The sequence below is a fragment of the Aphelocoma coerulescens genome (assembly GCF_041296385.1).
Source record: "Aphelocoma coerulescens isolate FSJ_1873_10779 chromosome W unlocalized genomic scaffold, UR_Acoe_1.0 ChrW_unloc_scaf_4, whole genome shotgun sequence".
Lineage (NCBI taxonomy): Eukaryota > Metazoa > Chordata > Aves > Passeriformes > Corvidae > Aphelocoma > Aphelocoma coerulescens.
The window spans coordinates 1889998-1900759 of NW_027184083.1; the positions used below are offsets into that span (position 1 = coordinate 1889998).

General features: G+C 49.4%; 1 long non-coding RNA gene across 1 annotated transcript; it reads left to right on the plus strand.

Moving 5' to 3' along the window:
* Positions 1–1274: 1274 nt before the first annotated feature.
* Positions 1275–5647, plus strand: LOC138102894 (uncharacterized). The gene is made up of 3 exons (XR_011147602.1): positions 1275–1608; positions 1700–2346; positions 5410–5647. It is a non-coding gene; the product is annotated as an uncharacterized lncRNA (long non-coding RNA).
* Positions 5648–10762: the final 5115 nt, after the last annotated feature.

Genomic DNA, 10762 nt, shown 5'->3' on the forward strand with positions numbered 1-10762 from the left:
AAGCATATTTTCCTGTTCTGGCCTTTGTTACATTGGATATCTGCAGGGTAGTCCTACCTTTTTGCTGCTTCTCATCCCAGACCGTTTCTACTCCTTTATCTTGAATTTGATCCTTGGTGATCCATTTCCATCGTGCCCTGACTCTGTCCCATCCAGCTCCCTGGTCATCGACAAACAAACATGTGAGATTTACATTTGAATTCTCCGGTACCCACACCCTTGATTCAGGTATTGTGATTTTAACAAAGGTTTCAACAATTATTATTTTACTCAAGAGTAACAACAACAGCATTAATTTTTGGCTTTGAACACCATTCTGGTGGGAGATAGGGGTTCCACCGACCATCGGGAGGGGACCTTTTTTGACCCGTGTGTAATGGATCCAGCTGTTGATCCCGTCGACCTTGACGGCGGTGTAAGTTGTCATTATCACTTGATGGGGGCCGTCCCATGTTTCCTTCAGAGGCTCCACCGACCAGTTCTTCACATAAACTTGGTCTCCTGGGTGAATATCGTGAGCAGGAGTGTCCAGAGGTAACGGTCGATTCCACTCCAGCGTGGATCTCAGTGCTGCAAGGGTCTTATTTAAAGACAAAACATAATTTACAATCATCTGATCCCCAATTACATGTGGGTCCCCTTGATAGGTTACAGCATGATATGGTTTGCCGTACAAAATTTCATACGGACTTACCCCTATCCTTTCTCGTGGTTTAATTCTAATCCTCAGAAGGGCTAGAGGCAATGCTTGGGGCCACTGTATTTTAGCTTCTTGACAAATCTTTTTAATTTGATTTTTCAGAGTTTGATTCATTCGTTCCACCTGACCACTAGATTGAGGTCTCCAGGGGGTGTGTAAGTGCCACTGAATTCCCAGAATAGTAGAAACTTCCTGCACGATTCCTGCAGTAAAATGTGGTCCTCTATCTGATGATATTCCTAAAGGAACCCCAAACCTCGGAATAATTTCCTTGAGAAGGGTTTTCACTACCTCCTTGGCCTGGTTCGTCCTGCAAGGGAAAGCTTCGGGCCATCCTGAAAAGGTGCACACATAAACTAGTAAGTACTTGTATGCCTGAGATTTTGGTAACTCGGAAAAATCTATTTGCCAGTAATCCCCTGGTTGTGGCCCTACACGTATTTTCCCCATTTGGACCTGTCTTCTAACCAACGGGTTATTTTTAATGCAAATCGGGCAGGTGGCATTTATTCTTTTGGCCATTGTTATCATCGAATTAGAGAGGACTATTTTCTTTAGATGTTCTACCAATGCTTCTGCACCACAGTGGAGTTTGTTATGTTCAGTTTTCATGACTACTTTCATTAATTCCACTGGCAGTATAACTTGTCCGACCGGTGTTACATACCATCCTACAACATTCCTTCTTGCTCCAGTGAATTGTGCCAACCGTTCATCCTCCGGAGAGTAGCACGGTTTCTCTTCCAAATAAGGTGCAGCGGGATTTTCTCTTGTCGGTATCAGAGCCATTTGAGTCCAGACCAATCTGGCTGCCTTTTTCGCAGCTTCATCTGCCATCCGATTCCCCTGAAATTCCTTCCCGGAGTCTGCTTGATGACCTCGGACATGCATGATCGCTACTGCTTTAGGTAAGTGTACAGCTTCCAACAACTGAATTATTACTTCCTTATGTTTGATCTGTGAGCCTTGAGAGGTCAAAAGTCCTCTTTCTTTCCACAGAGCCCCATGGATGTGAACTACACCGAATGCATACTTTGAATCAGTCCAAATGTTCACTTTCCTGTCTCTACTAAGGACCAATGCCCTTACCAACGCCCATACTTCTTCTTTTTGCGCTGAAGTTTCCGGAGGCAGTGCTTTAGCTTCCACTATTTCCTGGAGTGTCACCACAGCATACCCTGCATACCTGGTTCCATGCTCCATGAAACTGGATCCGTCCGTAAACAGCTCCACATCGGGATCTGCCATCGGGACATCTTTCAGATCTTCACGGCTGGCATACACTTGTTCGATCACCTCCACGCAGTCATGCTCCAGTTCTCCTTCCTCTTGGGTGGACCTAAGGAATTCTGCTGGATTGAGATGGTTGGTTATTTTCAATTCAACATCATCTTGTTCCCGCAACTGAGCCTGGTACTGCATCATTCTGCTGGAGGAGAGCCAATGCCCCCCTTTTTGTTCCAAGACGTACATATATGTGAGGTACATATACCGTGATGTGTTTTCCCAGTGTCAGTTTCCGTGCCTCCTGAATTAGGATTACCGTAGCAGCCACTGCTCGCAAACACCCTGGCCACCCTCTGCTCACCATGTCCAGCTGTTTCGAGAAGTACCCCACGGGCCTCTTCCATGACCCCAATCGCTGTGTGAGTACTCCTAAAGCTAATCTCTGCCTTTCATGCACATACAATTGAAAGTCTTTTGTCAGGTCAGGCAGACCCAGAGCGGGGGCCTCTTTGAGTGCTTGCTTCAATTCCTGAAAGGCCTTGTGCTGTGTCTTACCCCACTTGAATTCGGGTTCCTTGATTGTTTCATATAGTGGTTTGGCCATAAGTCCGAAATTCGGAATCCACAGGCGACACCAGCCGACCATTCCTAGAAAAGATCTTAGTTCCTGATTATTTCGTGGTACAGGGATTGCACAGATGGCTTGAATGCGGTTCACCCCTATTCTCCTGACTCCTTGTGATATTTCACATCCCAGATAAATCACCTTCTGTTGCACCAGCTGCGCTTTTTCCTTGGATACTCGGTATCCTGCCTGACCCAACATGTTTAATAGTTCAATTGTTAACTTTGAGCACAGTCCCCGCTCCTCTGTTCCCAGGAGTATGTCATCCACATATTGTAAAACACCATAAGAAAAAGGAGAATCTTTTACCTTGGTAGTTTTCCATTCCTCTAACTCCTTTGCTAGCTGGTTTCCAAAAATGGTGGGTGAACACTTAAATCCTTGTGGCAACCTGGTCCATGTTAATTGTCGCTTGCGGCGAGTGTCTGGGCTTTCCCATTCAAAGGCGAAAATGTGTCGACTCTCGGGGGCCAGTGGGATGCAGAAGAAGGCGTCTTTTAGATCAATCACTGTGAACCACTGAAAATTCTCAGAAATCGATGTTAACAATGTATATGGATTGGCCACCACCGGGTGTATATCTTTGGCAATTGCATTTACTGCTCTCAGGTCCTGCACCAACCTGTATTTCCCATTTGGTTTCCTTACCGGAAAGATTGGAGTATTAAATTCCGATTCGCATTCTTGTAAAATCCCTAATGCTATAAATTGCGTGATCATTGGGGCAATTCCTTTCCTGGCTTCCAAACTGATAGGGTACTGTCGAACTCTTACCGGGTGTGCCCCTTCCTTTAATTCAATTTTCACAGGAACGGCTACCCTGGATCTGCCCGGGGTCCCTGTTTCCCATACCCACGGGACTACTGCCTGCTCTATTTCCTGGGGTATCTCGTCTGTCTTTGTCTCTTTAATCACAAAAAGTTTTGCCAGATTCCCCTCCGGGATTTCTAGTTTAGCATGCCCTTTCTCAAATATGATTTTTGCATCCAGTGCCGATAATAAATCTCGCCCCAACAAGCATTCCGGGCTGCTTGGCATATATAAAAACTGGTGATCCAATTCTTTGTTTCCAAATTTGATTTCCAGTGGCCGCAAGAATGACCTCTCCACCACCTCCCCCGACACCCCTACTACTTTCACAACTGAATCACTTAACGGTCCTATTTGTTCATTGATTGCAGAGAAAGTGGCTCCTGTATCTACCCTAAATTCCCTGGGCCCCCCGTCAACTTCCAGGACCACTTTTAGATCTTTATCTAGTCAGCTCTGATTTTGATAGCTCCTCATCATAAAGGCTTGAGCGACACCTTGTGGTCCTGGCGCGAAAGGGTTTAACCCATCATTCGCATTCATTCCCTGATTCATGGGATTCCTTCCTGGAAAGTTACTCATCGGTGTCCCCATCCCCAAATTGAGGGGGCACTCATTCTTCCAATGACCTTCGGCGAAGCATCGGGCGCACTGATTGGGCCCCAATTTACCTCTACCCCTACCCATCATCTGGTTCCCTACATTCTGATTCACAAAACCTCCGAAACCACTTCTTCCCCTGCCCCCGTTTCCTCTGCCTCATCCCCTCCCCCGGCCTCTCACATTCATCTGACTTGCCTGTTGTAACACTGCCAACATGCTTGCTTGTTGCTTCTTCACTGCCTCTTTCTCTCTATTATTATGCACTTTCCACGCTACTTCAAGCATTTTCTCCAAGTCCCGAGTATCATTCCCTTCTAGCTTTTGTAGCTTCCTCCTAATATCCTGCTGTGACTGTCCCATAAATATCAAGGCCATTTGCAGTTTTCCTGCCTCCGATTCCACGTCTAAGTCTGTATACCTCCACGCTATTTCTTTCAGCCTCTCCAAGAACGCAGATGGTGACTCTACCTTATCCTGTCTTACCGCATACAACTTAGACCAATTTAAAGTCTTTGGAATTCCCCTCTGAATTCCTTCCACCAACAGCTCCTGATAAACCTGCAACCTATGATACTCTTCTGCCAAATTAGGGTTCCATTCTGGATCTTCCCTTGGTACTATTTCATTCACATTCCCTATTCCTTGTAGTGCTGGTGCTTGCAACTGAATCATATCCCTTGCCCGATTAGACATAGCTTTAAATACCATCTCCTTTTCCGTAGAATCCATTATCGAGTCTAGCAACACCTGTAGGTCATTCCAGTCCGGATTCTGTGTCTTTATTACCATTTTCACCACCCGAGCCACTTTTTCAGGATTTTCTCTATAAGCTCCTGCAGATTGCTTCCAAATTATTAAATCATTGGGGGAAAACGGAACTTTCACTCTGACCCGATCCCCTGTTGGTCCAACTGCTTCTCGCAATGGGGCCATTAGATGTGCTCGAGAAGCGCTTTTTCCCCTGTCCAGACGCCCTCTGCGAGTACGCTGGGAGAGCGGAGTTCGGGATTGTTCCCTCCCTCTCTCCCTGGGCTCGGGAGTTCGGGATCGTTCCCTCTCTCCTTCCTCGGAGTCAGATTCCTCTTCCGAAGAATCTGAGTCCGGGAGGGGGAGGTTGACTGGGTCGGATGGTGATACCAAGAAAGACACATCCTCCTCAGGCTCAGAAAACCGTAGCCTTCGCTCTTTACAACCCGCGCATTCCTCTGGTTCCGTTTCTAACACCATCATTCCACATTTCCTCTGCCAGTCCTTTTTTTCCTATTAGCTGATAAAACAAATCCAAATAGGGTATCTCATCCCACTTCTCATTTTCCCGTAAATACCGCATCATGGGGGTTATAATTTCAGAATTAATAGTGCCATTCCACGGCCACTGCATCCCCCCAGTTTCATATTCAGGCCATACCTTATTACAATAATCAATCAATTCTCTTTTCCGCAGCTCCCGTCCCAATTTACCCTCCTTCCAATGACTTAGCAAACACCCGAGGGGAGAATCCTCCGGAATATCCTTATCTGAACTTGACAAAGCCCGAAACACCCGCAACGGCATCATTCCAGAGGTATGCAACCACACAATAACGCACACAACTAATAACACACAGACTAATACCAATACCAATTACCACAATATCCAATTCCCTCCTTGCTTATCTCGTCGCCGCGAGAAGCAAGGGCTGGCTCTGCAAAGCTTTCGCTCTGTCTGACGGCCAGCGCCTAGGCTTTTGTCTCGGTTTGAAAGACAGGTGTCTGCTAAGGAAGGCAGAAGCCTCCCTTGGAGTGGCAGATGTAACCCCTTTCCCTCTGAGTTATTATAATTTTGAAATCAAGGGTCTTTAGGCAGAGATGTGGGAAAATAGGAATAACAGTTCTTTACTATATATATATATATATATATATATAACTAGTCAAACAAAACAACAACAACTATGGCAGTAACAGCAAACACAAACCCAGTCCCAGCCTTCTCGGCTGTCAGGCTATTTCCCCTCGGGTGCAGTTCCGCTCGCAGCCGACAGGGATCGCTGGTGGCTCCCGGTGAGCAGGGCAGGTGCTATGGTTCCCCCGCGGCTGCAGGGGACGCTCCGGAGCGAGCTCGGGAAGCACGCGGCTGCTCTGATGCCCTGGGATCCCGGGGAAGGATGGAACAAAGGAGCTCCACAAACCGGTGGGCAGCTGGTCCCAGGTTCTCGGAAACAGCAGGCTGGACTGGTAGGCTGGAGGGGCAGGTACAAACACAAATCCCGGGTGGCAGACGAGATGTATCCAAAAGGGGAACCCCCCGGGGCTCCAGGCAGGCAGGGTAAGCACGGCTACAATGCAGCGAAGGCTCGAAGCAGCAGCGGAGTAGGGCGGCCGCAGCCCACGCTCCAGCAGGGCAGGGAAAACAGCTTTGGGATCCCCGGTGTTGTTTCCAGCAGAAAAGAAAGACGCCGAAAAACGGGAACCAGCAGCTCCTTTCTCTGCACCTTCTCCCTCCAGATGCTGAGAGCGAACTGAACTGCCCGCCAGGTGAGAACAAAAGCCTGGCCGGGCCCTTTTGTCTTTCTTAAGTATGGCTATTTATCTCCTAGCAACATGCTATGGGAAAAAATTCCTTTAACAGAAAAAAAACTAGGACTAAACTAAAACTCCAATATTATCCACCCCGAATTTTTTCCATACTAACATGTTACATGAAACTTAACTTTTTAACCATATAAATACAAGCATCACCTAAATTATATACATATGTACATGCTGATACTGATACAAGTACAGAGCCATGGGTAGTTCACCCTAAAACAAGGTCCTCTTGCGGTATGCATCGGGTCTCTCCATCCCTTTGCATCACCCACCAGGTACAACCTGGTCCCTGAGCAAAAACAACCCCACGGATGGGTTTGTCTTTGCTCAAGGCAGACTTTACCCAAACAGTTTTTCCAAGCATACCTCTCATGTGCACCACTGGAACCTTATCCCCATCTGTTGTTTGTAGGGGTTCGGATTGGGCAGGGCCTGCTCGGCTGGTGGAGCCTCGGGTGTTAACTAACCAGGTGGCTTTTGCTAAATGCACCTCCCAGTTTTTGAAACTCCCCCCACCCAGTGCCTTCAAGGTGGTTTTAAGCAGTCCATTACACCGCTCAACCTTCCCAGCTGCTGGTGCGTGGTAAGGGATGTGGTACACCCACTCAATGCCATGTTCTCTAGCCCAGGTGTTTATAAGGCTGTTCTTGAAATGAGTCCCATTGTCAGATTCAATCCTCTCAGGGGTGCCATGCCTCCAAAGGACTTGCTTTTCGAGGCCCAGGATGGTGTTCCGGGCAGTAGCGTGAGGCACAGGGTAGGTCTCCAGCCATCCTGTGGTGGCTTCTACCATTGTGAGCACATGGCGCTTGCCTTGGCGGGTTTGAGGCAGTGTGATGTAATCAACCTGCCAGGCCTCCCCATACTTGTATTTGGACCACCGCCCACCATACCACAGGGGCTTCACCCGCTTGGCCTGCTTGATCGCAGCGCATGTCTCACAGTCATGGATCACCTGGGAGATACTGTCCATGGTCAGATCCACCCCTCGGTCTCGTGCCCACTTATAGGTGGCATCTCTGCCCTGATGGCCTGAGGCATCATGGGCCCATCGAGCTAGGAACAACTCTCCTTTATGTTGCCAATCCAGGTCTATCTGGGACACCTCTATTTTCGCAGCCTGATCTACCTGCTTGTTATTACAATGTTCTTCATTAGCCCAGCTCTTGGGAATGTGAGCATCTACATGACGGGCCTTCACAGATAGCTTCTCTACTCGAGCGGCAATGTCTTTCCACTCCTCAGCAGCCCAGATTGGTTTTCCTCTGCGCTGCCATTTTGCCTTATTCCACCTTTCCAGCCAACCCCACAGAGCATTGGCTACCATCAATGAATCAGTGTAAAGGTAGAGCTTTGGCCACTTCTCTCTTTCAGCAATGTCCAGAGCTAATTGAACGGCTTTGAGTTCAGCAAATTGGCTCGATCCACCTTCTCCTTCCGTAGCCTGTGCAACTTGTCGTGTGGGGCTCCATACAGCGGCTTTCCATTTCCGGCTAGTGCCTACAATTCGGCAGGAACCATCAGTGAAGAGGGCATATTGTCTTTCACTCTCTGGTAGCTCGTTGTATGGTGGGGCTTCTTCGGCACGTGTCACCTGCTCCTCTTCTTCTTCAGAAGATAACCCAAAAGTCTCACCTTCTGGCCAGTTCGTAATTATTTCCAAGATCCCAGGGCGACTTGGGTTTCCAATTCGGGCGCGCTGCGTGATGAGGGCGATCCATTTGCTCCAAGTAGCATCAGTGGCGTGATGCGTGGAGGGAACCTTTCCTTTGAACATCCACCCCAGCACTGGTAGTCGGGGTGCCAGGAGGAGTTGTGCCTCAGTTCCAATTACCTCTGAGGCAGCTTGGACTCCTTCATAGGCTGCCAAGATTTCTTTCTCTGTGGGAGTGTAGTTGGCTTCGGACCCTCTGTAGCTTCGGCTCCAGAATCCCAGCGGTCGGCCACGAGTCTCACCAGGCACCTTCTGCCAGAGGCTCCAGGACAGACCATTGTTCCCGGCTGCAGAGTAGAGCACGTTCTTCACCTCTGGTCCTGTCCTGACTGGGCCAAGGGCTACGGCGTGAGCGATTTCCTGCTTGATCTGGGCAAAGGCTTGCTGCTGTTCAGGGCCCCAGTGGAAATCGTTCTTCTTGCGGGTAACCAGGTAAAGAGGACTCACAATCTGGCTGTACTCGGGAATATGCATCCTCCAGAAACCTATGGCGCCTAGGAAAGCTTGTGTTTCCTTCTTGTTGGTTGGTGGAGACATCGCAGTGATCTTATTGATGACCTCAGTGGGAATCTGACGCCGTCCATCTTGCCACTTCACTCCCAGGAACTGGATCTCTCGGGCAGGCCCCTTGACTTTGCTCTTCTTGATGGCGAAACCAGCTTCCAGGAGAATTTGGATTATTCTCTCTCCTTTCTCAAACACTTCTGTTGCGGTGTTCCCCCACACAATGATGTCATCAATGTACTGCAGATGTTCTGGGGCCTCACCTTTTTCCAGTGCAGCCTGGATCAGTCCATGGCAGATGGTGGGACTGTGCTTCCACCCCTGGGGCAGTCGGTTCCAGGTGTACTGCACACCCCTCCAGGTGAAAGCAAACTGAGGCCTGCACTCTGCTGCCAGAGGAATGGAGAAAAATGCATTGGCAATGTCAATAGTGGCATACCACTTTGCTGCTTTGGACTCCAGCTCATACTGGAGCTCCAACATGTCTGGCACAGCAGCGCTGAGTGGTGGAGTCACTTCATTCAAAGCACGATAGTCCACAGTCAATCTCCATTCCCCATCAGACTTGCGCACAGGCCAAATGGGGCTGTTGAAGGGTGAGTGGGTCTTGCTGACCACCCCTTGGCTCTCCAGCTCACGAATCATCTTGTGGATGGGAATCACAGCATCTCGATTTGTCCGGTACTGCCGGCGGTGCACTGTCGAGGTGGCAATTGGCACTCGTTGCTCTTCCACTTTCAGGAGCCCAACTGCAGAAGGATTCTCAGACAGTCCGGACAGGGTGTTCAACTGCCTAATGCCCTCTGCCTCCACAGCAGCAATCCCAAACGCCCACCTGAGTCCCTTTGGGTCTTTGTAATAGCCATTCCGGAGGAAGTCTATGCCCAGAATACACGGGGCCTCTGGGCCGGTCACAATTGGATGCTTTTGCCACTCCTTCCCAGTCAGGCTCACCTCAGCTTCCAAAAGGGTCAACTGCTGTGATCCCCCGGTCACCCCTGCGATGGATACAGGTTCTGCCCCCACATGTCCCGATGGCATTAAAGTACACTGTGCCCCAGTATCAACCAATGCATCATATTTTTGTGGCTCTGATGTGCCAGGCCATCGGATCCACACCATCCAGAAAACCCGGTTCTCCCGTGCCTCTTCCTGGCTAGAGGCAGGGCCCCTCTAGCCCTGGTTATCATTCTTTCCCTGGGCATACATACTAGAGGTACCTTCGAGGGGATCTGACATATCATCCTCCCATCTGTAATACCTGGCAGCTCGGTCACGGGAGGCTGAGGCTACTTTCACCTTAGCGGAACCCCCTCGGTTAGTGCCTCTCTCCTTGAGTTCACGCACCCGCGCTGCCAGGACAGAAGTGGGTTTCCCATCCCACCTTCTCATGTCTTCCCCATGCTCACACAGGAAAAACCACAGCTCAGCTCGTGGGGTGTACCCTCTCTCTCTCGCAGGGGGACGACGGGCTCTGACCTGGGGGCCTGTGACTCGCACTGGTGCCACACTGACCTTCCTCATCTCCTCCCTTATCTCCTTTATCTCCTCTTTGAGGTCCTGGACCACAGCAGAGACATGAGTTTTCAGTGGACCATTGACCATACTGTCATAATTCCTGAGCTTGTTGGCAACAGAGCCCACTGTTTCTCGGGTATTGTCAGCATCAATTGTTGCAATGAAGGTGGTGTATTGCGATGGCCCTAGCCTTGCCAGGTTCCACATCATCTGTCCTGTGCACCTGACCTTATCAGGGTCATTACCGTGCTGTCCATCCCTCCCAAAGAGTACCTCTAATACTGCCACCTCTCTTAGCTGCTGGATCCCTTCCTCGAGTGTCTTCCACTGCATTCTATGATGGTACTCCTGCATTCTCTCTTTGTGAATGAACCTTTCTCTCACACTCATTAAGAGCCGGTCCCAGAGAGAAAGGGGCCCTGGCTCCCTCACAAATATCTGGTTCACACCTGGGTCCTGGGTCAACGATCCCAGATACCTTGCCTTGCCACTA